Source organism: Myodes glareolus, chromosome 11 (genome assembly GCF_982192425.1).
Source record: "Myodes glareolus chromosome 11, mMyoGla1.1, whole genome shotgun sequence".
Lineage (NCBI taxonomy): Eukaryota > Metazoa > Chordata > Mammalia > Rodentia > Cricetidae > Myodes > Myodes glareolus.
Window position 1 is genome coordinate 19,421,292 of NC_142036.1, and position 23,930 is coordinate 19,445,221.

Genomic DNA, 23,930 nt, shown 5'->3' on the forward strand with positions numbered 1-23,930 from the left:
ATGTGTGAGAGAGAAGTAAAGAGAAAGGGGGAGGGGAGAGGGAAGGAGAGTGGGCAGGCAGGCAGGTAGGTGCACTCAGGAGCTGGACACCAGTGTACAGGACACCCCCCCCCCCAGCTGTTCTGTGCAGATACTTTTGGCTTTCCAAGCGCAGAATGAGGGTTCTGGGCCAGGCAGCCTCTCTCTCTCTTTTTTTTAAATTTTTTTAATGATTTATTTAACTTTATTTTATGTGCATTGGTGTGAAGGCATCAGATCTCGTGGAACTGCATTTTCAGACAGTTGTGAGCTGCCATGTGGGTGCTGGGAATTGAACCCGTGTCCTCTGGAAGAGCAGTCAGTGCTCTTAACCGCTGAGCCATCTCTCCAGCCCCCAGGCAGCCTCTCTTGTCTGTCTCATAGGACGTCTCCCTTCCCTTCTCTTAGGCTAGTTGTTAGTACAGTGAAAGAAACTCTCTTTGGGGTTCACCAAAGTCAAGCCTTGTGCAGCGAATGATCCTTTACCTTGGCTCTCCCAGGTCGAGCACAGAGCAGCTGCATGGATGAAGGCAGAGTTCTAGGCATGTTTACATGGATGAACACAGAGTTTTCTCCATAAGCAAGGACCAGGGCCCATCTGAGCTACATGGGAAGAAAGAAGGGCCCCCTGGGTTCCTGATGTGTTCTCAAGTTTCCTGATCTCAAAGGGACAAGGGACCTTCACCTGAAACCACCCTGCAAGCCTTCAGGCTGTCATGAGCTGAGCGTTCACTGGGAGGGAGCAATGAAGGGAAATAGATGTGCCTTGTCGCCAAGGTACGCTGGGGGTTCCACCTGCGGAGATGACAGGAGAACAGGGTACTGTGCTTCTTTCCATCCTGTCTTCACCCCTCGCAAGTCAACATCCTCCCAAGAACCTGTCACCCGACTGGACCAGAAGAACAGTTTGAACTGTTGCATTGGACGTGGCATGGAGGGTGACTAGGGTTGGGGAACCGGGTCTAGAGCTTAGGGGACAATTTCCAGAGAAGAGGTTTTCCTTTTCCGTAGCCTTTCCCCCAGTTGGCTTAGAAACAGGTTCCTACCCAGAGACCTCTGTGAGTAGCCAAACTGAAATGCTCCAATGTCTTCCAATAACTCACGGAGTGAGCTCTTTTTGGAGAGACACCCTCTTCCTTGAGTCATGGAAACAAATGATCAGGCTGAGTCACAGAGATTCCTCCGATGAGTAAGTTAACTAATGCTCGCGAGTAGCTGGCTTCCACGGACAAATTGAGAACAGAGTAGGGCAATGGAAGGGCTTGATCTGTTTCCTACCAGTTTCCTTGATACCTGGCTTTATGATCTCAGGTCAGTCCCTTCCCTTCATAGGGTCTCTGTTCCTTTATCTGTATAGCAAAGGGCTAAGACAACAGGAAGGAACCATTTTTGTCTTCAGACAGAAAGCCCCCAAGGGTGATGCGGGCTGCCTGGGCTCCAAACACTGGGAGGGAGAGAAAGCCCTCCCTCGAGAACAGAACACCCTACTTGCTGGTTGTGATTTGAAGGCTTCCTCCATGGTATAAATCATGGGGTCTCTGCCATTTCCAACCATCCTGTTGTGGTTTGGGCATCTGTGAAGTTTCTGGGCACCTCTAGTCACCCCATTCTGAGCTGCAAGGTCCAGCAATTAAAATGAGAAAATTTCCTTGTCTGCTTTGGAGATAAAACTAGATGAATGGGACTTTTTATGTTAATGTGATGGAAATACATAATGAATCTCATGTAACTTTCAAGCCGGGGAGGATGAAAACGCTGACTCTCTGTGCAGGTGAAGCCTGAGCCACTAATTGCCTGCCCTGAATATTCTTCAAAACGGCTTCATTGGATTCTGATTGCAAACCATCGAGGATGCTTAAAAGACGTCAAAGCAGGCTGAACCTGGAAACCAATTTAATTCCCAAAGCCGGGACTGAGCTGGATGTATGTCAAAAGTGGGACCACAAGGAGGTCTCCGGCTTGTCTCTCGCTCTCAAGAAGAGAAGCAGGATACGGAGGGTTTTAGGACTCGGTAGTGTGGGCCACGGATGAAGTGGTGACAAAGAGGGAGAAGCAGATGAACCAGGGGGCAGGGAGCTGGGGAAATCGGGCTGCTCCTCCCAAGATAATTGAGGGTTCCGCAGGAAAGTGAAGACAAGAGAGGGAGAGCAGGTGCGTCTGCGGAGGGTAGACACTACACAGTAGATGGGATGAGGGAGAAATTTCATGGCGGCCGGAAGAACATAGTCAAGTTCAAAGGGAAGCAGAATCCTAGAGTTGACTGGACTCCTTGGAAGTCATTTAGTAGGTTCCTAGTGAGCACAGGAATAGGAACCGCCTCCAAAGCTCCAAAGTACCTCTCGTCCAGTCGTTGATTCTTGAATACATCCACATATGCATGCATTCATCCACATAACCATCCATCTAAACATTCATCCACTACCCACTCACCAACCGAATCACCCATCCATCCATTTACCCACCTCCCTGGGTTCACTCATCCAAACATCTCATCCCCCCACCCACAAGTTTGTTCACTGTATAAACATCAAAGGCCTGTGCCGTGTCAGATACTAAGGGAAGTTAGCGGTAAATAAAATTCTAGCCTTTCAGGAATTATTCAGCAGGCAGATCAGGTTCTCCAGATATCCACTCATCCAACTACCCGTCCACCTACCTGCTCATTTATTCCTTTCACTCTCTTGAGTCCCCACCTGGTGGCCCGCACTTCTAGGCCAGACAATGCAGCCTGCTGTGGAGTCACTGCGTCTTAGCTGGGAAGGTCATGTTGACTGACAGGGTTCAGTGGGAAGCTGGAGCAAGAGTCCCCCATACTTATGTCTCCCTTTACCATGGATTATTTTTCAGACCACAATAAAAAGGTAATCGTATTTTTGTAACCTCTTATAATTAAAAAGCAGTAAAATAGGAGATGTCTGGTTTAGGCCATAGTACAGTTGTGATCCTAGGGGCCCTGTTTAGAACAAGTAGAGGGATATATATCTGTTCAAATCCCAAGTGATGTTGTGTAGCCCTTGCACCAGTCCAAGGAAGACTTTTTGATTCACTAGAGACTTTAGTCTCCAAAGGCTTGGCTAGCATCTCATCCAAAAAATTAGACCTTGGGTAGGGAAAGCACCACTCACCTGCCTCTTCTACTCTATCGGCAAGATCCTGCCAAGTGCTTGCTCCATGCCCTGTGCAGTGTGGACATGCATGCTCCATGTCCTGTGCAGTGTGGACATGCATGCTCCATGTCCTGTGCAGCGTGGATATGTTTACTCCATGCCCTGTGCCGTGTGGACACGCCTGCTCCATGTTCTATGCAGCATGGATGTGTCTGCTCCATGTCCTTTGCAACATGGATGCATCTGCTCCATGCCCTGTGCAGCATGGACAAGCGTGCTCCATGTCCTGTGTAGCGTAGATGCATCTGCTCCATGTCCTATGCAGCATGGAGGAGGATGCCCAGTGGTTGGGTTCCACATAAACCCAGGAAGCCTAGAGGTAGTCAGGAAGTCTCATGCCCCACCAACACCTTCCACAATGAGCACGGCCCTGTGCTTTGCCTGTGTTGGGAGTGTGGTTGAGGGTCTGTCTGGTTTAATCATCTGTATTATATTTCAACCATGTGTTCCTCTTCTCTCTGGAAGGCTCTGGGCTAGTGTGGATATAAAGCCTAAGTGAAAATCTGAGTGTTTGATATGGTGATGGCAATTCCATTCTTGAAAACTATGTTAGGTGTACTAATTAGGGATTCTCAGGTAGAGGTAAAAGCTAGGTGCCTGGATGGTCACAGCACTGCGTTAAATGCTTTATTAATAATTGGTGCTTGTCCTTGATTCCCAAGGGTCTGAGTAGGCCAGTAAGAAACATATAAAACATAAATAAGCAGCAGAACACCAGGACCTGAGAGACTAGAAAATAAAATAAATGTGCACACTCACAAAAACAGAACTGTGTACTTAAACCATAAACGGAAGGTAAGCTTCCCAGCAGCCAAAGGGAAAAAAGGAACAGAAGCATGCCCTTTACTATGCATGAGGAGAGAATGCTCATTGTTCATGACATGTATGCTGGAAGTTTTAACAGCAGCTTTCCTGATTGGCAACAAAAGAGTAAACGAATGAAGAAGAGCTTTTTCATGAAGAAATATTTCCATCTACCTGAAAGGAGGGGACTAGAGACTTTGGTAATAACATGGGAGCTCTGTATGGGATAATGTTGACTTTTTAAAGGCTAGAAAAGAGGACTGAGAGAGGGCTCAGTGGTTAAGAACACACACTATACTTGGAGAGGACTGAGTTCAGTTCCCAGAACTCATGTTGAGGGATTGACAGTTGCCTCCAGCACCGACTCTTTGGTCTCCAACACCCTCTTCTGGCCTCTGCAGGCACTGCACTCACCTGTGCACATAGCCATACACAGATACACATAAATGCACACAAGTAAAGACAAAACAAATCTTACAAACATAAAAGGCTAGAGAATGTTTGGGTGCTATGATTGCAAGATTCCTAGTTTAATGTGTGACTGTAGATTGGGCACAGATGGTTGGGAGAAGGAGACACGTAAGGAAGTTTCTCCCACATCAGTGGATAGTATGCAAATGCCTTCCGCCCCCTGTACCTGCCACAGTAGGAACCATCTCATCTTTTCTCATTACTCCCTGCAACGACTTCTCTTCTAGATAACTATCCTGAAGCAGCTGCAGTCCAGTCAAAGATCTAGTCATGCACTTATTCACCAAAGCTGTTTAAGAGGGAGAGGACAGGATGGTGTCTTGGACTCAAATCAAAAGAGGTGAGATGATAACATTTCTAGTTTAAGATCTCCTTGGGTATAGGTGACCAACTTCTAGGATCTGCCACTGGACTGCATAAGTGCTCTGGGTAGTGATATTTTTGTTTTGTTTTGTTTTTGTTTTGTTGTTAACTTGACTCAACTAGGGCTACCTGGGAAGGGAATCCTCAAGTGAGAAAATTCTTCCATCTTATTGGCTTGTAGACAAGTCTGTCAGGCGTTTTCTTAATTTATGGTTGATGTGGGAGGACCCAGCCCATGCTATGTGGTACCATCCCTGGGCTGGTGGTCCTGGGCTTATTCAATCTATCTATCTATCTATCTATCTATCTATCTATCTATCTATCTATCTATCTCTCTATCTCTCTATCTCTCTATCTCTCTATCTCTCTATCTCTCTATCTCTCTATCTCTCTATCTCTCTATCTCTCTATCTCTCTATCTCTCTATCTCTCTATCTAGTGTGTATTGGTGCTTTGCCATAGGTGTTGGATCCCCTGGAACTGGAATTACAGACAGTTGTAAGCTTCCAAGTGGGTGTTGGGAATTGAACCCAGGTCCTCTGGAAGAGTAATTGGTGCTTTTAACCACTGAGCCATCTCTCCAATCCTCAGGGTTCTAGAAGAAAGCAGGCTGTGGTGATTTTAAAGAAAATTGGCCTCCAAAAGGGTTTGGCACTATTGGGAGGTGTGGCTTTGCCAGAGTAGGTGTGACCTTGTTGGAGGAAGTGTGTCACTGTGGAGGTGGGCTTTGAGGTCTCATATATGCTCAAGCCATACACGGTGTTTCAGACTACTTCCTATTTCCTGCTGATCATGATGTAGGACTCTCAGCTCCAGCACTGTCTGCCTGCATGTCGTTATGTCTTGCCATGATGACAATGAACTAAACCCCTGAAACTGTAAGCTACCCCACTAAATATTTTCTTTTATAAGAGTTGCCATGGTTGTGATGTTTTTTTTTCACAGCAATAGAAATCCTAACTAAGATAAGTCAGTATCAGAGACTTGGGTATTGCTGTATTAGGACTAGCCATGTACTTTTGTTGGGAAGAGCTTGGACTTTGGTACTTGGGGTTAGGAAAGTTTTAAGTGCTGCTTAATAGGACATACTAGCAGGAACATGGAAGACAATGGTGTTGATAATGATCTGAACTGTAGGTTTGTGAATCAAGAATTTCAGAGAAGAATAATTTTCATATGTTGCCTAGAGATTATTTTTGTGATATTTTGGTGAAAATAGTGGCCGCTTTTTACCCCTGTTCAAAGAGCCTGCCTGAAACTAAAGTGAAGAGATCTGGATTAATTCCTTTGGCAGAGGAAATCTCAAAGCATCCTAGTATAGACTCTTTCGTATGGTTACTAATATTCACACTTATAAAGATTTATAATGAAAAGGAGCAAGCTGAGGAGAAAAGAAACATCAGGAGGAGGAATGGACATTAGTCCTGTGTTCAAGGGATAAACAGATTAAGAAATGGACCAAAGGGAGTGGTGACTTTGGGACAAGATCCTACAGGGCTTAATTTCTAACTTATGAAACAGAATTAAGGAAAACTTGGAGCCAGGTGTGGTGGGGCACACATTTAATCCCAGCACCCAGAAGGTGGCAGATCTCTGAGTTTGAGTCCATCTTGGTTTATAGATCAAGTTCCAGGACAGCCAAGCTTAGGGGCTGAAGTAAACCATGGAAAACAGAAAGCCGGTGACGATGTAATAGAACAAGGGAGCCATGTTCCAGCCTCAGCAAACAGCAGAACTTGGCAACTTCAGACATGTGGTCTGGCTTTACAATAAAGGATAGAAGAAAGGGGTTATGGAATTTGTGTCTGTGACTAAGAAAAACCGCAGAGGTCAGGCATGTGTCAGGAATGTTCCTGAATGGGAGGCCTAGAGAGGTCATTTTGTGAAGCTGAAGTGACATTGAAATCTGGATCACCTTAGATATCCCAACTGCTGGAGATGCCAAAGCCATGGGATACCTGCTGAGAAAAGCTGCTAACGGGGTAGAACCAGCCCAAGAGAAAGAAGTGTGCTGCAGTCAGCAAAGCTGAAAGGAGTGGGAGACCTGAAGATTTGACCTTCTTCATGGAGATGCAGAGTTTGGAGTTTGCCTAACTGGTTTTCAATCTTACTCTGGTCCAATATTTTCTCACCATATTCCTTCCCTATATTTTGGAATGCTAATTATACCCTGTGCCATTATATGTTGGAAGTATGTGATATGTTTTTTAATTTTGATTTTCAGGTGATTACAGTTAAGAGAATGCCTAAATCTCAGAAGAAACTTTGAACTTTAGACTTTTAAATAAGTTTAAAACTACAGGACTTTTGAAGTTAGATTGAATTCATTTTTGCATTATGATATGGCTATAAGCCTTTGGGGACCAGGGAGGGGAATGTGGTATTTTGAAAGAAAATGACTCCCAAAAGGGGTGGCACTATTAGGCAATGTGGCTTTGATGGAGTAGGTATGATCTTGTTGGAGGAAGAGTGTCACTGTGGATGTAGGCTTTGAAGTCTCATTTATGCTCAAGATACCACCCAGTGTCTCAATTCACTTCCTGTTGCCTGCAAGATGTAGAACTCTTGGCTCCTTCTCTAGCACCACGTTTGCCTGCATGCCACCATGTCCCACCATGATGTAACCTCTGAAACTGTTGTCTTTCTCTTTCTTTTCTTTTCTTCTCTTTTTCTTTCTTTTTTTTTTTTTTTTTGAGACAGGGTCACTCTGTGTAGCCCTGTCTGTACTGGAACTAGCTCTGTAGACCAGGTTGGCCTTGAACTCACAGAGATCTGCCTGCATCTGCCTCCTCAGTCCTGGGATTAAAGGTATGTGCCACTACCACCTGGAAAACTTCTGCAACTGTTAAGACATCCTACTAAATGGTTTCCTATGTAAGAGTTACTGTGGTCATGGTGTCTCTTCACAGCAATAGAAACCCTAGGATACAGCTGAGCAAGCCATGAGAAGCAAGCTAGTAAGCAGCATTTATCCATAGCGTCTGCTTTAGTTCCTGCCTCCAGGTTCCTGCCCTTCATGATGTCCTTCATGATGGACTGGAAGCTGTAAATCCTTTCCTCCCCAACTTGTTTTTGATCATGGCATTTTATCACAGCAGCAGAGAAACAGACTGAAGCAGCGTGGGAGTGAAGGATAGAAACAGCAGGGTAAAGAGCCAGCCATGGACCCAGGAGAAGCCTGGAGATGATGGGAAGTCAGGGAAGGAGGTCCAGAGCCCACTCTGATTCAGGAAGTTAAAAAGCTTTATAGTTAAAGGCTGACAAACCATCCTCACCAGACTTGCTTGGGGGCATTCAGGAGTCTCTATCTGCCAAACAACAGTTCATGAGGGCTGTTAAAATGAAAGACAAGCTAGGAGCGAAAGCCATGCTGGGAACTGGCTATCCTAGCTTATAGCCCTGGACTTGCAGGGTGTTGGCTCAGAATTCAATTGTGCAACCTGGTTTTGCCTGTTTCCTCATTTGTACAATAGGGAAATGACAATCTGAGGGATCTGAGGAGGATTCAGGTTGTGTAATCTTTGCTCTGCCCATATCAGCATCTGAAACAAGGTACACTGTAGTGTTAGGGTTTTTATCTGCTGGTTCCAGGTCATTCCAGAAGAATTCTTGCCATCCAGTAGTTCTTTTGACTCTGCGGACAGGAAGAAAGCTTGTTGGAGCTCTCTACCAAGTTGTTGGCTGTGCAGGGAACATAGAAGTTCTGTAGTCTTGCTCAGGGCATTCCATCACCTACATCCCCTCAGAGGGTTTTGTCTTCTGAGGACTCTTGTCCATCTGACTCCTTGGTTTGTGATTTCAGACTGTGAGCTCATCTCTGCAACTTCCTCCCCAGTGCATCTGCAATGTCCTGGCTATGAAAACCACCTTAGAAACTTCAGTGCTTTTCATGGCCATGTCTGAGGCTGCCTAGGGGCCTTAGCTGGTAGTGAAACATTGCGATTTGAATGGGTAATATTCCCAGCGAGTGCCTGTGCTGGGACACTTGGTTCTTACCTCAGGGAGGGCCTTGTCGTGGAACTTTGCTACTGTTGTGCCTGTACCACCTTGAACTGAGGTCAGGCAAGGGCCTAGAGATTAAAGAACACACAGTGATGTGGGTCACTCTTGAAACAAGAATGCCAATTTTATGGTGTTCCAAGGCAGCTTATATAGTGCTCTCCTTGACTAGTGGCCACACCCTAGCTCTCAGGATTTCCTACTGAAAGCCCACCAGAAACCGCTTCCTTGTTATCAGGAACTCATGAGGGTTTTGTGCTCAGAGCAACTGCATGCAGAGAAAAACAAGTTGCGTATTCCAGCAGGCATGGCACCATAGGAAGTTCAGGGTCTGAGGGTCTGCAGTTCCCAACAACTCCCCTTTTCTATATACTTAGACCAGGCTTGTCTTATGTTGCAGAAGCACAAATTCACTTCTTACCCATCATCAAGAACACTTGCCCCAGCATGCAAGGCCTCTGTCTTAGGTTGATTGTGACAGGGTCCTGTCTTGCCTGTCTCTTGCTCACTGGCCTTCTTGTAGCATGTTGACCCATACTGTGCTTGAAGAAAGCCCTCTTACTTGGGCAAGCATTAGCTGCTTAGCAGCAAATATTAAATTTCTGCGGCTATTGCTGCTGATGCCTGTTATAAAGACAGAGCACTAAATATCCTCCAGCTACAAGAGTTCCTAGGGCAACAGTCCCAGACCAGCTCTTCAGCTGGCCATAAAGAATGTCCTTAGTTAGAGAATCTATGGAAGTGGGAGGAACATGAGTCAACTGAATGACATTATCACTAAGGTTATTGACTGGCCTGGGTGTGCCACAAATATGATGGAAGGAAGGGGAGCAACTAACCATATGCAAATCCCGTAGGAAATCTAACTGCTCTTGTAAAAGGGTCATCTGTAGGTTAAGTTGCAAAATGCCCTGGTGAATATGTTTATTAAGGGAATTTTGGGCATAGTTCTCTCCAGACTACTTCCTGCTTTTTGTTGGGCAAAGTGTTTTTTGGGGGTTTTCATGGAGATCTTTCAGGTGGTCTTGGTCCATCAAACCATATTAATTTGGAAGCAATCCATAGGTTCTCATCTTCTGTGGACACAAAAGAAGAACCTCTTTTTCAAAGCAACATATTCTTAGACCCAAATTCTGAAGTTGAGATATCTTTATGCTGGTTTAGCTTAGCAGCCCGTACAATGAAATATTTCTCGTACTTAGTTCTTCCACTGTCAAAAAATTTAAAGAAAACATAATAATATACACAATCCAGACTTTCTGTGTACTTTTCATCTTCACAAGGCTTATTTTTCTATACTCTTTTGCTCTTTTTCTTCTTTCTCCCAAGCTTATGTTCTTATCTATGTTAGCCACATGGCTCAGTACCTTTCTCAGCGGGGCAGGTCATATGTTGCTTCTTCAGTGGTCTGGGCAGGAATGGGGAGGGAGCTTCCTTCTTTCCAGAATACTTCTGTTCTCATCGCCCTGCCTATACTTCCTGTCTGGTTGACCCACCTATACTTCCTGCTTGGCCAATCAGCATTTATTTAAAACATGATTGACAGAATACAGACAATTCTTCTGCACCAGGGTTCCATATGTATAGCCACACAGGCATTAGAACTCATGTCCCTACGTTACTTTCTGGGTCTGAAACCCTTAAGTTGTGAGTCAATTAGCAATTTGACTTTCATTTTTCTAACTTTCATGGATTCTAAAGTTCATGAATTGAATATATGTGCACAGATGTATTGTGTTTTTTATATATATATATGCATGTGTATGATATATCACTCAGATATGCATTTATATTTTTTATAAATGCATACACATAAATAAAATAGGATAGTAAGTATTGGAGATATTTTATTCCTCTGCAAGTCTCTATTAGGGACCAGGAGAACTTAGCAATAGGGACTAAATGCTCCCTTAATACCTTAACGTTTCATTTTGTATTCAAATTCACACAACTAACTGCAGTTTACATTTCTTGCCACCACTGTCAGGAAGCTCAGTGTTAAATTTAACGTTCAATCAAAATATCAGAAGTATTCATATCGGGTTTTAAAAAATTCCTCTTTCTATAGTCTTTGTGATGCAGCATTTTGATAAGATTGTTCTTTATGTAATTTTATTGCAAGCTCATGAATATTGAAGACACTCTTATAAAGAACTATTAATAAATAAAGAGATGATGCCCAGTGCCCCACAGAGCCATCCAGGATGCTGTCTGCACTGTCTGCTCCCATCCAGGCTCCTGCTGTGTCTACCACCTAACCCTCTGTGGCGATAGTGGGCCACGGCTCTGCTACTGCTAATAGCACAGCTTCCAAACTCTATGCATTGTTCTTTGTGCTCTGAAGACCTGAGAAATGTGAAAGCAGACATGTCCCAACTGTGGTCCCTGGGCCACATGTGGCTGAGGAAAGCCATGAATTCAGCTCAGCACAAAAACATAAACTGACTGAAAATTTTACGACATTCCTTTTTGCAAGGGTTTTTTTTTTTTTTTCACGTGATTATGTGGTTCTCAAGTGTGAACATTAGTACCAAATGTTAGACACATCTGCCGGGATAGAACTGGGATTTATTTGTTGTGTGTGTGTATGGCGTGAGGGACGTGTGGTGCAGGCACACACATGTATTCTGGTGTGCATGCCTCTGCATGCTCACGGAGGTCAGAGGAGTTGGGTGTCCTGCTCTGTCATGATTCCCCCAAGGCAGGGTCTCTCACTGGAGCTAGGCTGGCAACCAGCAATCCTCCTCCAGTCTCCTCTCCCCACAGCGCTGAGTTCCAGATGCCCGTATGTTCTCATGCCTACTTCTGTTTCCTGTTGCCAGGATCCATGTCCTCACGCTTGTGCAGCAAGTGCTGTTACCCACAGAGCCATCACTTCAGTACCAAGAATAAGGGATGGAGAATTAAGCAACCCTGACTTTTGTAGGAACTTTATCTCTTGTCTGCGAGCTAAGTGCCCGAGGGCTGGAATCTCTCTGCCTCTGTTTCCCCGTGTACAATGTGAGAACAAGGATCCCTACAGAATGCCTGTGAGGCTCTGACCAGTGTAGACAGGGCAGGTGGTACATGAGAAGTGCCCCCGAACACCCCACTGTCTTTCCTTTTCTTGTTAGTCCCTAGAAAGACCCCCCAAATCTCCCAGGCAGCTTCTTTTTCCATTGTTTTACACACACACACACACACACACACACACACACACACACACACTGTCTGGTCCACTGTTGAGGACCAGAGGCCCTGGACACCTGCTGGTGTCCTTGGTGTCTGTAGCTCTCTCCCCTCCAGCCCCATGTGTATCATATGGTGGCTCTCATATATTCCCTGCCCCCTCTCCCTTCACTCTTTTCTCCACTTAGCCTGGTTATGCCTCATTGAGAACTCCATAGTCTCTACTCTGGCTGGTCTCCCTGACTCTTTCTGGGCCACTCCTGACATTCTGGCCTCATCTCTTCCAGATCCTCTCTGCCTCCATCCTCTGGACTGCCTGATTCTCAGATTCTTGTACACCGTCATGAGATTCTCCCTGGCAGCAGCCTGATCCTCCGTCTATGCCAGTCCCAGTCATTTTCAGAGCCCCAGGAAAGGTCATGCCCCTGTCTGGATGCGCTACTGCCACTGGGAAAAAGCCTATTGGTGTCCTAAGTGTGCAAGACGAGGACACAGATTTCACCCTGCACCTCTCACACTTGAACTAGAGGGATCTTCTGTGGACTGTGTGTAAATGCAGACTCCTGGTTTCCATGCTTGGAATAGAAGCACCCAAGGTAGAGTAATTGTATCCTCAAACATGAATCCTGTAAGGTTCTGAGGAAGGGGATTTTCAAGGGTTGTGAGAAAGAAGCATGGTATCTAGCAGTCTTTAGGGCTTTCCTGTCCTAGCCTATGATCTGGTATTCCCTCACTCTTGCTTACAACCAGGCAGAGGCTGAAGAGAATGGGAGGCACTGGGTGGGCCTGCAGCTCAGGCCAAGGGTAGCTGTAAAGTAGCAAATGAAACGTGGAGCTTGGGATCCTCAGTCCATCACAGAATCCCAGCTCTGTTTTTCCTGTCCTGTGGGTGACCTGGACATGTCCCCCTATTTCTTGGTTTGTCCCCTTTTCTTCAAATTCATCGAGGGGACAAGCTGTCAGTGGGCAGGACTGATGACATCATGCACAATTAAGTAAGCTGAAGAGTTCATGCCTTTAAACCAACTTTAGAAGATGATGGTGCATTAAATAAACCACCCACCTGATGGTGGCCCCCATCCCATGCCTCTGCATTTGCCGCCAGCCACTCCTTAGATGAACCCTGATATTCCTGGAGCCCCACAGGTTTCCCTCACTGACCCCATCCTCTGGAAATGCTTTGCCCAACTCCTGCTCCTGTTGTCTAATACTGCCCTTGCCCTGGCTCCTGGACCCCCGCACTCAGGCTGTGTGGTGCTTCCCTAGCAGGGGACCTTTCCCTCGTGCAGCATCCTGCATCCTTTAGCACAGCAGGTCCTGGAGGGCCTGTGTGTGTGAGGAGGTGCTCTCCTGTGCCTGGTGGCAGGAACACCTGCCTGAGGGGTAATGCAGCCGAGACAATCAGGTCTTCTGGTAGTGAAACAGCACAGGGTCTGAAACAATGGGAAGTTAGAGTCCCTTTGTTGGGGAATATTATTTCCAGGTGTGTGACTTTTGTTTATGCTGCATTTGTTTAACTCTGTGAAGCTGTGATTCTTCTCCTGGCTAAAACACCTGATGGTCTAATAAAGAGCTGAATGGCCAATAGGGAGGTAAGAGCAAGGATAGGAGGTGTTGGCAGGCAGAGAGTATAAATAGAAGGAGAATGAGAAGAGGAGCAATAACAAACAAGGGGAAGAGGATATCAGGGGCCAGCCACCCAGCCACTCAGCCACCCAACCACTCAGCCAGCCATGGAGTAAAAGTGAAAGTAAGATATACAGAAGTAAGAAAAGGGAAAAGCCAGAGGTAAAAGGTAGTTGGGATAACTTAAGAAAAGCTGGTAAGAAACAAGTCAAGCTAAGGCCAGGCATTCTTAACTAAGAATAAGCCTCCATGTATGATTCTTTTGGGTGGGGGGAGCTGGGTAGTGGGCCCTCCAAAACTAAAAAAGTCAAAAGAGTAAAACATCACACAACACCCCTGAAACTATGCTCGATGCCTGGCTCCTTAGTATGGAACCCACTTTTGAGATGACCTCAAGTAACAATTCTCTGGGGGTTGATGCCTACTGCTTCTCCTCTGGATGTATTCAAGAGCGCAGGTTATGGAGGCAGATCAACCCATTTAGAATCCCATTAAGCCCCTACCAATCGCTGTGACCATTCTATGCCTCAGTTTAATTATCTGCAAACTGTGATGAATCATAGGACCTACCTGATGTGGGGTCCCCTCTGTCTACTGCGAATACCATTGGCTAATAAAGGACTGTCTTGGGCCTGTGCAGGACAGAATAGAGGTAGGTGGGGAAAACTAAACTGAATGCTGGGAGAAAGATGGTAGAGTCAGAGAGAAGCCATGTAGCCATGCCAGAGATAGACACTGGAACTTTACCCTGTAATCTACACCCTTGTAGTGATACACAGACTAATGGAGATGGGTTAATTTAAGATATGAGTTAGCCAGAAATACGCTTAAGCTATTGGCCAAACAGTATTGCAAATAATGTGGTTTCTGTGTGATTATTTTGGGTCCGAGCAGCTGGGAACAAACAAGCAGCCCTCCTACATCAAATTGTGCTCCAACGTGTGCTTGCTAAATCCACATAAAACCTGAGGAGGCTTGGAAAGGAATTCTAGACACTAAAATACGCAGTTTAGCCACATTTTTTTTTCCTGGATGGTGGCCTACTGCAGCTCCTTTAGGAGAGGTCTTCCTGATTCAGTGGTAGCAGAAAAAAAGCTGTGCAGTCTTGAAACAGCAGCTTTTTGGGCTGTGCTGCCAGCATGAACTCTGGCTTTTTCAGGAGGTCAAACATTTAAATGGGATTTGTGGGCAGCATGCTGCAAGTTACTTGGTGGCAGCATGGGCTACCTGGTTATCAGAGTTGAGGTGATGATTGTGGCTTCCACTCAGCAGTCTTCTCAGAGGCAGTGAACGGACTTCTGCCATGTTGGACTGGGCAGAGCAAGCAAGCAGGGCCATATTTGCCCTAGCAATGCTGCCTCTTAGGTTTTTAAGAAGTGCTTAGCATTTTAAGAAGCAGTCCTGGTCAGAAAAGGATTACAGGCACACAATAAAGATAAATTCAGATGGAAAAGACCTCTAAATGGGTCACAGTGTTGGACAAATGTACGTAGACTTGGGTGAGAGAAGAAAAAAGAGTATAGAGAGTTGGAAAAGAAGTAAATCATTTAAAAAAATAAAACAAAGTCTTCAAAGAGACAGAGTACAAATATTCATAGATTAAAAAAATAAAGAAAAATAAGCCATTTAAAGATGGAAAATACACAGAGTTTCGATTATGTATACTATTGTGTTTTCTTTGAATTTTTAAACCGTGAATGAGCTAAGTTCAGAGAGACATTTCATTGTATAGACTGTCAAACTAAACCAGCATATATACTCTAAAGGTATCTTGACTACAAAATTTGGATCTAAGGATATGTTGTTTTGGAAAAGAGGTTCTGCTTTTGTTTTCACAGAAGATGAGAACCTGTGGATTTCTTCCAGACTAATGTGGTTTGATGGACCAAGATTCCCTGAAAGGTCTCCGTGAACACCCCCCAAAATACTTCGCCACATATACAGCAGGAAGTAATTTGGAGAGAACTATGCCCAAATCCCCAAATATTGGTTATAAATGTTTGTTTACATTTAAAGGGGGATATGCTATAAAGAGTTGCATTGATATGGATTTTGGTTTATTGACAAAAATTTAAGGTAAATTTTGTTATATCGTATATATGTATTTCTGATCTTGATTAAGGTATTGTGTTTATCAAGATCATTTAAAATATAATGTATATTTAAGAAATATAGGTTAATAGATGGTCATCTGTAATCGTCAAGTTTGTAGTCATGTTGGTTAGGATTTCTAGGTATATAGAGATATATTTCAATTAGAAAGATTTTCTTCAAATAGTTCAGAGACCTCAGAATATGGCATTTAAAATGTTTTAAGAATTTTCATGACAATGAGATACATCTGCTCTGGGCAGCACCAATTACTTCAAGAGGATGGGGGGCAGCAAAGAGGCTCCTTATGGAGTTTGTTAGCCATTTGGTCAGGAAACTGCTTTTGCCTGAACTGTTTGATGTTATGCTGTATGAACTGGATATGCAGGACCCACAAAAAATGATTGCTGAACTTACCTAAAGATGAGTCAGTCCTTCAGGGTTCCTGCTTCATGAAAGAGTCTGCCAAACATTCTGCAGGACACAAAAGAAACAACTGATGGACTTTGCCATTACAAGGCAGAACAGTTCTTCAAATTTCCTGCTTTGTAAAGAAAAGTCTACTGGATACTATGGGCCTGTAGGCTAAAGATGAATACTCCAACAATACAAAAGAACTTTTGGATTCAGGCAGTGAGATGTCTCTGTCAATTCTAGAATTTTGAAAATTGCTTACAACACACTTTCTGTTTACTTAGGTAATAGTATATCCATCTGGAGTTTTTGATGGAGTTGAAGAATATATAGTTACAGTTATAGTTTTCCTTAGTTATGATAAAAGATAAAATAGAAATAAACATTGTAAATATAATTCTTGCTTGATACCTGTTTTGCTATATGTAATTTTACTATGTTAAAGTTAAAACCTTTTTTTATTTAAACAGGAAAGGGGAGGTGATGTGGGATTGATTCTCCTTTGTATGCTGTGAATATCATTGACTAATAAAGGACTGTCTTGTGCCTCTGCAGGGCAGAATAGAGGCAGGTGGGGAAAACTAAACTGAATGATGGGAGAAAGAAGGTGGAGTCAGAGAGAAGCTATGTAGTCTCACTGGAGACGGATGCCAGAACTTTTCAGGGTAGACCACAGCATTGTGGCAATACACAGATTAATGGATAGCTTGGGTTATGCAAATGGGCAGGAAGGAGCCTGCCCTACCCAGGGTTATTTCCTTTTTATTCATCCTGAGTTCCCGGGTGCTCCTGCCTCTTTCTCACCCAACCTGACAGCCCTCTTTTCTGCCTCTTCCACCTGGGCTGAGACATTCCAGGTATTTTTCATACATTTTCCCCATAACAAATGCAGAGAGTGATATTTATTTATTTATTTAGTCAGAGGCGCCCAAGCATTTAGCAGTTACCAATGATCAAGAGTACATTTTGCAAACAAGTAATAAATTTTAACAGCAATTTGTCCATGAATTGTGGCCTTTGGATGATATATTTGATTTTCCCCCAGAAGCTGAACTTCTTTGTCATCTAGGTTTGATTCATATTTTAATTTTTTTAAAAGCAAATGGTGTGTATAACACATTGCAACACTGAGCTGATTGCAAATGCTATTTGGGTTGCCGTCAATATTTTTAATTTATGCTGTTCGAGATACACAGGGACCCCCGGCCCACTCTGCTAACAGCTGCAAATCCACACATCTCTGCCCCTGACATTTTATACTCCGTAGTTTTCTTAATGTTGTATGGATTTTTTTAAAAAGAGGGAGAATAATTTATGCCAGTGCCTTTTAATGACGCACCTTTACCCGAAGATAAAACGTGTCCCCACTTCCCTTGCCCCCACCCTTTTGGCCTGGGTTCCGAAGATCACATTTTCTTATGGGAGAAAAAAAGGCTGCCTTCTCTTTGCACCCCACAACTGGTGCATTACTTTGTGTTAATTACCTCAGGAAGGGAGAGTGGCTCAGATGCAATCATCTTTGTTTGTTAACACACCCTGGCTGCAGCGACACTCCCCATACATAAAACATAACCGAGATTACAATGTCATGTTTGCTGCGACTCCAGACTCCGAGAATCATTCCGGTAGAATTCACAAGGCGTCCCCCAGTAGCCAAACTCCTTGGAGATGCAGTGTGGTCAGAGGTGGCTTCCCAACTGTAGCCATCCTTGCCTCCGCAAGCCTGACTTCATCTATAAACCTAGGTACCGTTGTACTAGGAAGGCCGGCACAAGCTGGGAGATGCAGTCTATGAAAAAGAACCCCGACTACTCAATGATAAAAAGACAATAACATAAAGACCAGGTAAAAGGTGTGAAAAATCAGGACAGTGAAGATGTTCCATGGATATTAATATATGGATGAAAGGATGCTCCCAACCACGGGGCATTAGCAAAAGGCAACCTGCAAAAAGAAAGTGAAGTCGCAAGCTGCTGACTGCTGAGCCTAAAAGACTGGCAGTAACAGGTTCTGAGGAGGACAGGAAGCAACAGGGACGCCCAGGGGTTGCTGGCCAATGCAAGATGGCAGAGTTCTAGAAAACGGCGTGGTGGAGTCTTAGGAAGTTAAGAGCATGCCCTTACCATAGGAACCAGCAATAGCGCTCCTTAGCACTTGCTGAAGGGTAGTAAAAGCAAAACATTTTATTCAAAATTAGCCAACCACACAGAACAGAACCTCAATCCCAAGAACGTCCCAACTGTTCCTCCATGGCGGCCATGGTTAAATGTATGAAGAACAGGGTGGGATACTGGTCGGCACGAAAAGCAAGGGACCCTTTGCTCGTGCAGGGGCACGGCTGGCTCTCAAAGTCACTGACGTTACACGAGAGATGCTGACGACATCATCGGATTCATTTAGAACTTTGGTGAGGGCAAAGCTGAGCACTGGAAAGCAGATCGATAGATACGGCGCGGGGTCTGACTTCAGAAGGACACTGGAGGCGATGGAAATGTGTTCTGTGGTGAATATTATATATGGATATGTGTGTGTATATGTATGCATGTATATATATACTTATATACACATATACATACACACACACACACACACACACACACACACATATAATGGTGGCTACAGGCCTGAAAACATGCCACAAAATTCCCTAACTGTGTGTGCGCTTGCAATTGGTGAATTTCACTGAATAGACCTCCCTGAAGGCGGTTACCAAAAAGAACTCCTAAAATGAACTTGGCACATTTCTGGGAAAGCAGGAGGGGTACACATCTCAGAGAAGCAGCCATCTACAAGAGTCCAGGTGATTTTAGCCTCTCCAGAATTCACGCTACAGGCTGAGCACGCTGCTGGAAGAACTTGGAAACTGGGAATGATTCCCGGCATTCCTGCTTCATCGACATGAGCTGTCAGCTCCACTCATTGGTGGTTGCCTTCTCCCACCTACCCAGCCATCATTTTCAAGTTCTTCCCCATTTATTTCTGTAGCCGCACCCACTGTGCTGAACGGACGGAGTCACCTGTGACACTTCTGCCACGGGACAAACGTGCAGAATCCTCACCCTGCCCAGAAGGTTCATCTGTGTTCTCCGGCCCCACAGTGGGTCTCAAGTATACCCATGATTAGAGAAGACTCCCTCTTGGATGCCACAGGGCTCTTTGGGATTCAACACGAGACATGAAAACCTCTTAGTTCCTGCTGCTTGGCTCAGAAGACGGGTGACCCTGGGCTGGAATACAAGCATGTTCTTACACTGTATAATTGTTTATTTTTACAAGCTTTGTGTGCAGGATGAAGACAATGATTTCAGCCCACTGGCCTGTTTTGATACGCTGCGTGGGCTCGGTGGACTGACAGGTGGCAACGGTGACAGTCGCCTTCTCACCTGTAAATCTGCAGTCTTGATGGAGGAATGAACAGCAGTACACCCCAAAGCAGAGAAAGATGGGTGTTGCTCTGCAGGAAAGGTCAGTGTGCTGGCACACTACCTCACTTGGAGACAGCCGTCTACAAACCCGAAACCTCTCCCGGGCCTGGTCGATGAACCAAGGTTATAGGCTTGATAGAGATCGGGGCACAGAAGACAAGCTCGAAAGGAGGGGGTGGACAGGGTTTAAGGGTAGAACGAAAGGAAACACAGGAGGCTGGCGAGGTGCCCCGGCAGTGGTGGTAAGCGGCCCTGTCCATGTGTGTCTGATTGAGGGAGTGTGACGGAGTCAGGGGCTGCAGGAGAGCAGCTGATGACAATGCAGGGACCCATGGGTCAGGGAGGTCCTTCCACAGGTCCATCCCCTGCTGGGAATGTCACCTCTGTGTAATAAGCAGACTTACACAATGATTTCCCCTGGAAGGTCTTTTTTAAGTCCATCCACTCAGGAGACTTAATATCAAATACGTGTGTGTGTGTGTGTGTGTGTGTGTGCGCGCGCGCGTGCATGTGTGCGTGCATGCGTGCGTGTACGTGTGTGTTAAATAAACTCTGACAGGGAATCCGAACAGCTAGTACAAAAGTAGAACATACTCCTGAACTTTTGCTTTCTGGGTGCACACTGGGGTCATTTCCAGGTCATTTGGCACTAGCGGTGCTGGTGCAAGAGGGCTGCAGAGGTGGCTCCTAACCAGTTCTGAGGTTGGGTCTGATCTTGGTTGCCCTGGGCTGGACCTCTCCGCCTGGATCTGCTCTGGTGCTTGGGGGTGTCAGAGAAAGAATTTTCATTTCTGCTGGGGATGGTTGAAGTGAGACACTTCAGGGAGTGGAGGTCAGCATGGCTTCCTAAAGGATGGGCGGGGCTGTGTGAGGAGAGGAGCCTGTGACCCCCTCCCCCAAGCTGCTGTAGAGGGAGAACCAGGAAGACTGAAATAAAAAAAAATACAGGGTACCAAATGACAGACAAGCCCTCTGCCCCGAGTTAATCACCACCCTGTAAAGTGACAGAGAACAGCCCCGTGGGCCGCTTCTACCCTCCATAACATTTGGGTATTTGTGGGAGGTGCTGCTGTTTACCATGAACACAAATAGGTCAGAAGCTATTGACCTCTGCGGGCTGTCCCCCTCCATCTGCTCCTTCCCACTCCCACACTACTGTCTTCACCATAACAAGGCATTGGTGCTGCTTCCTGTTGAGCTGGGAAGCGATGTGGGGGCTGGAGCATTTATGTTCGTTGCATGCTGGGAAAACATGTAAGCAGGTACTTGTAGAGGTTTACAAAGCTTGGGGAACATGAAGGTGGTGAGATCAGCTTCCAAAGTACTTTGCATCTGGGAACATTGGTTCCTGTCTGTAATCTTAGCACTCGGGAGGCTGAGGCAAGGGGATTGCCATGTTTTCAAGGCTAGGCTGGGATATAGAGTGAGACTCGTTTCTAACCAACCAGCCAACCAACCAACCAACCAACCAACCAACCAACCAACCAACCAACCAACCAAGATCCCTATGACTTTTAGCGCCTTTGAAGGAGGGTTGTGGGCATGGGAAGGGCACTGAGGTGGGGGTGGAGGTCAGAAGTGGCCTCTAATCCCAGTTCCAGTGAAGTTTTCATGTCACTGTTAAGGTGGTTTTCCTTCTCCTTGAACTCTAAAGGAATGCCACAGGCAGCGTAAGAGGAAAGACTATGGGGGGGAGGTCATCAGGGAAAGAAAAGGAGAAAAAAGAAACAAAAAACTTGCGTGAAATGACAACATACTCATTTATTCTTGCTAGAACTCTGGCGCTGAGCTTCCCAGCTACCAAAGCAAGGAGAGAAATAAACCCCCACTGGTACCGTCTGCCTGTTCTACGTGTTCTACGGTACGACGCCAGTAGTGCGGTGCCTGCACTATGAGACAGGTTTGCTCACAAGCCTGGCAAGGGGCTGGAGATTTAAACACACACGTACACATAGAAACAGTGTCAGGGAGCATCCTTGAAACAAGAATGCCAAGAATGCCGACTTTATTGTGCTCCAGGGCAGCTTACAAAGTGCCTTCCATGACCAGCGGCCACGCCCTAGCTCTCAGGATCCTTCAGCTGCAAGCCACCAGAAACCACTCCTCCTGTCTCAGAGCAGCTGCAAACACAGGAAAACAAAGCTGTTTTGCTTAGAGCAGCTGCAAGCATAACAAGTTGTTTACAGAAAATTTAGGGTCTGGGGGTCCACAGTCCCCAACATCTCCCCCTTTTCTATATAATTAAACCAAGGTTCTGGACTGGCATGGGTGTAGCACAAATATGATAGCAATAAGTTGGAAAATGCCCCAGTGAACATGCTCCTTCTACGTTCCACATGAATGATATTAAATGCTGGTGCTGGCTACAAGATAGTCACAGCAGCCGTCTGGCTGATGACAATTCTGGCTGCTGTGGAAGAGGCCGCAGTGGCAGCAGCCACTACAAGCCACAGTGATCCCGAAGTCTCTCTCAGTTGGGTGACTCCACCAGGCAGGCCAGGCACCAACTGGGCCAGGGTGATGCGCCTCCCGCCACCGCCGCTGGGAGCTGGGGCAGCAGGTGGGCTCGGGGACCTTCCGCGGCTGCTGCACAGGTCCCTTGGGTCCTGCAGGAAAGCCGCAAACTTGTGCCGCAAACTCTTGGGTGCGCAGAGCCAGAGACCGCTGCAGCCTTCTCCAGACAGGGCTGCACAGACAGGCAGCCCAGCGGGGTCTGAGCCGCTCTGACTCGCCTCAGCTCCAGCACTATTGCCAAGGTTGCTGATGCTCCTGGTGTTACCACCACAGCCTAGGGTGTCCCACCCTTAGCTCCACAACCTCCAGTAGGGAATTTGGAAGTCGTTTCTCTTAACTACTTCCTGCTGTTTATTGGGTGAAGTATCTTTGGGGGTTTTTTGTGCCAACCTTCAGGGAGTCTGCTCTCATCTTCTGTGGAAACAAAAGCAGAACCTCCCCTCCAAAGCAACACATCTTTAGCAGTCCCCAGAATCAAATGTCTCTCTCCAGTCAAAAAAGAAAACATAATAATATCTAGTCAAAAAAACCAAACGAGAACACAGCAAAATGCACATTCCATCTTTCCGAGGCCTCCAATTCACTCTCCTGCCTCCTCTTTATTACTTTCCTGTTGGCCAGCTTTCTGGAGGGCATGCCTCAGAGCGTCTCTGGGGATGAAAAAACACATAGACACCTAGTCCAGATTCTCTGTACTTATTCCATCTCTTTGCTGCTTACTATTTTTTCTTACTCCTTACAATCTGACCATCTATACTCTGTCTCTCTTAAAGACTCACTCCTTTTCTTCCGTTCTTTTCTAGGCCTTCAATTCACCCTCCCGCCTCCTCTTTATTACTTTCCTGCTGTCCAGTCTTCCGGAGGGTGTCTCTCAGAGAGCCCCTAGTTTCTCCGGCACCACTCAGAGAACCCCTAGTTCCCGATCTCAGTGGTGCCTCCTGCTGTGATGCCTGCATCACCTGAAATCGCTATTGGGCAAAAGTCTGGGAAAGAAAAAGCACATATAGACCACATACCCATCTTCAATCCACCCTTGCCATTCCTGGGGGCGATCTCTCAGCGTGTTCCTAGTTCCCGATCTTGCTGAGGGCCTCTACTGGAATAGGTGGGTCTTCTGTCTATGTGTTACTTTCATTGGTCAAATAAAGAGACTGCCCTGGCCTTTGATAGGACAGCAGCTTAGATAGGCGGAGTAGACAGAACAGAATGCTGGGAGAAAGAAAAGCAGAGTCAGGCAGACACCATAAAGCTCCGGCCCAAGATGGATGCTGGTTAAACTCATGCCGGTAAGCTACAGTCAAGTGGCGATACAGATTATTAGAAATGGGTTAAAAGAATATGTAAGAGTTAGCCAATAAGAGGTTAGAACTAATGGGCCAGACAGTGTTTAAATGAATACAATTTGTGTGTTGTTATTTCGGGGTATAAGCTAGCTAACCAGGTGGCTGGAAGCCAGACGGCGGTATGCAGATGGAATAAAGGGCCCACACTCCTCCCAGGTGGCGGGACACAACCTGCTGCTCCTTTTGCACTCCCCTTGTGAAGCCCTCTGCCTGTTCATGCACTGTGTGCTATGGTATGGTTTGTGAGCTGGGCAAGGGACTAGAGATTGACACACACACACACACACACACACACACACACACACACACACACACAGGGCAGGGTGTCATTCTTGAATCAAGAATGCCCCTTTATTATCAGCTTATACAGGGCTCTGGCCATGCCCCAGTTCTTGGGATCTTTTAGCTGCAGGGCCACCAGAACCCACTCCCCTGTCATCAGGGTCTCTTGCTCAGAGCAGCTGCAGACTGCTCAGAACAGAGGAAAACAAATTGTTTACAAGGTATTCAGGGTCTGGGGGTCCACA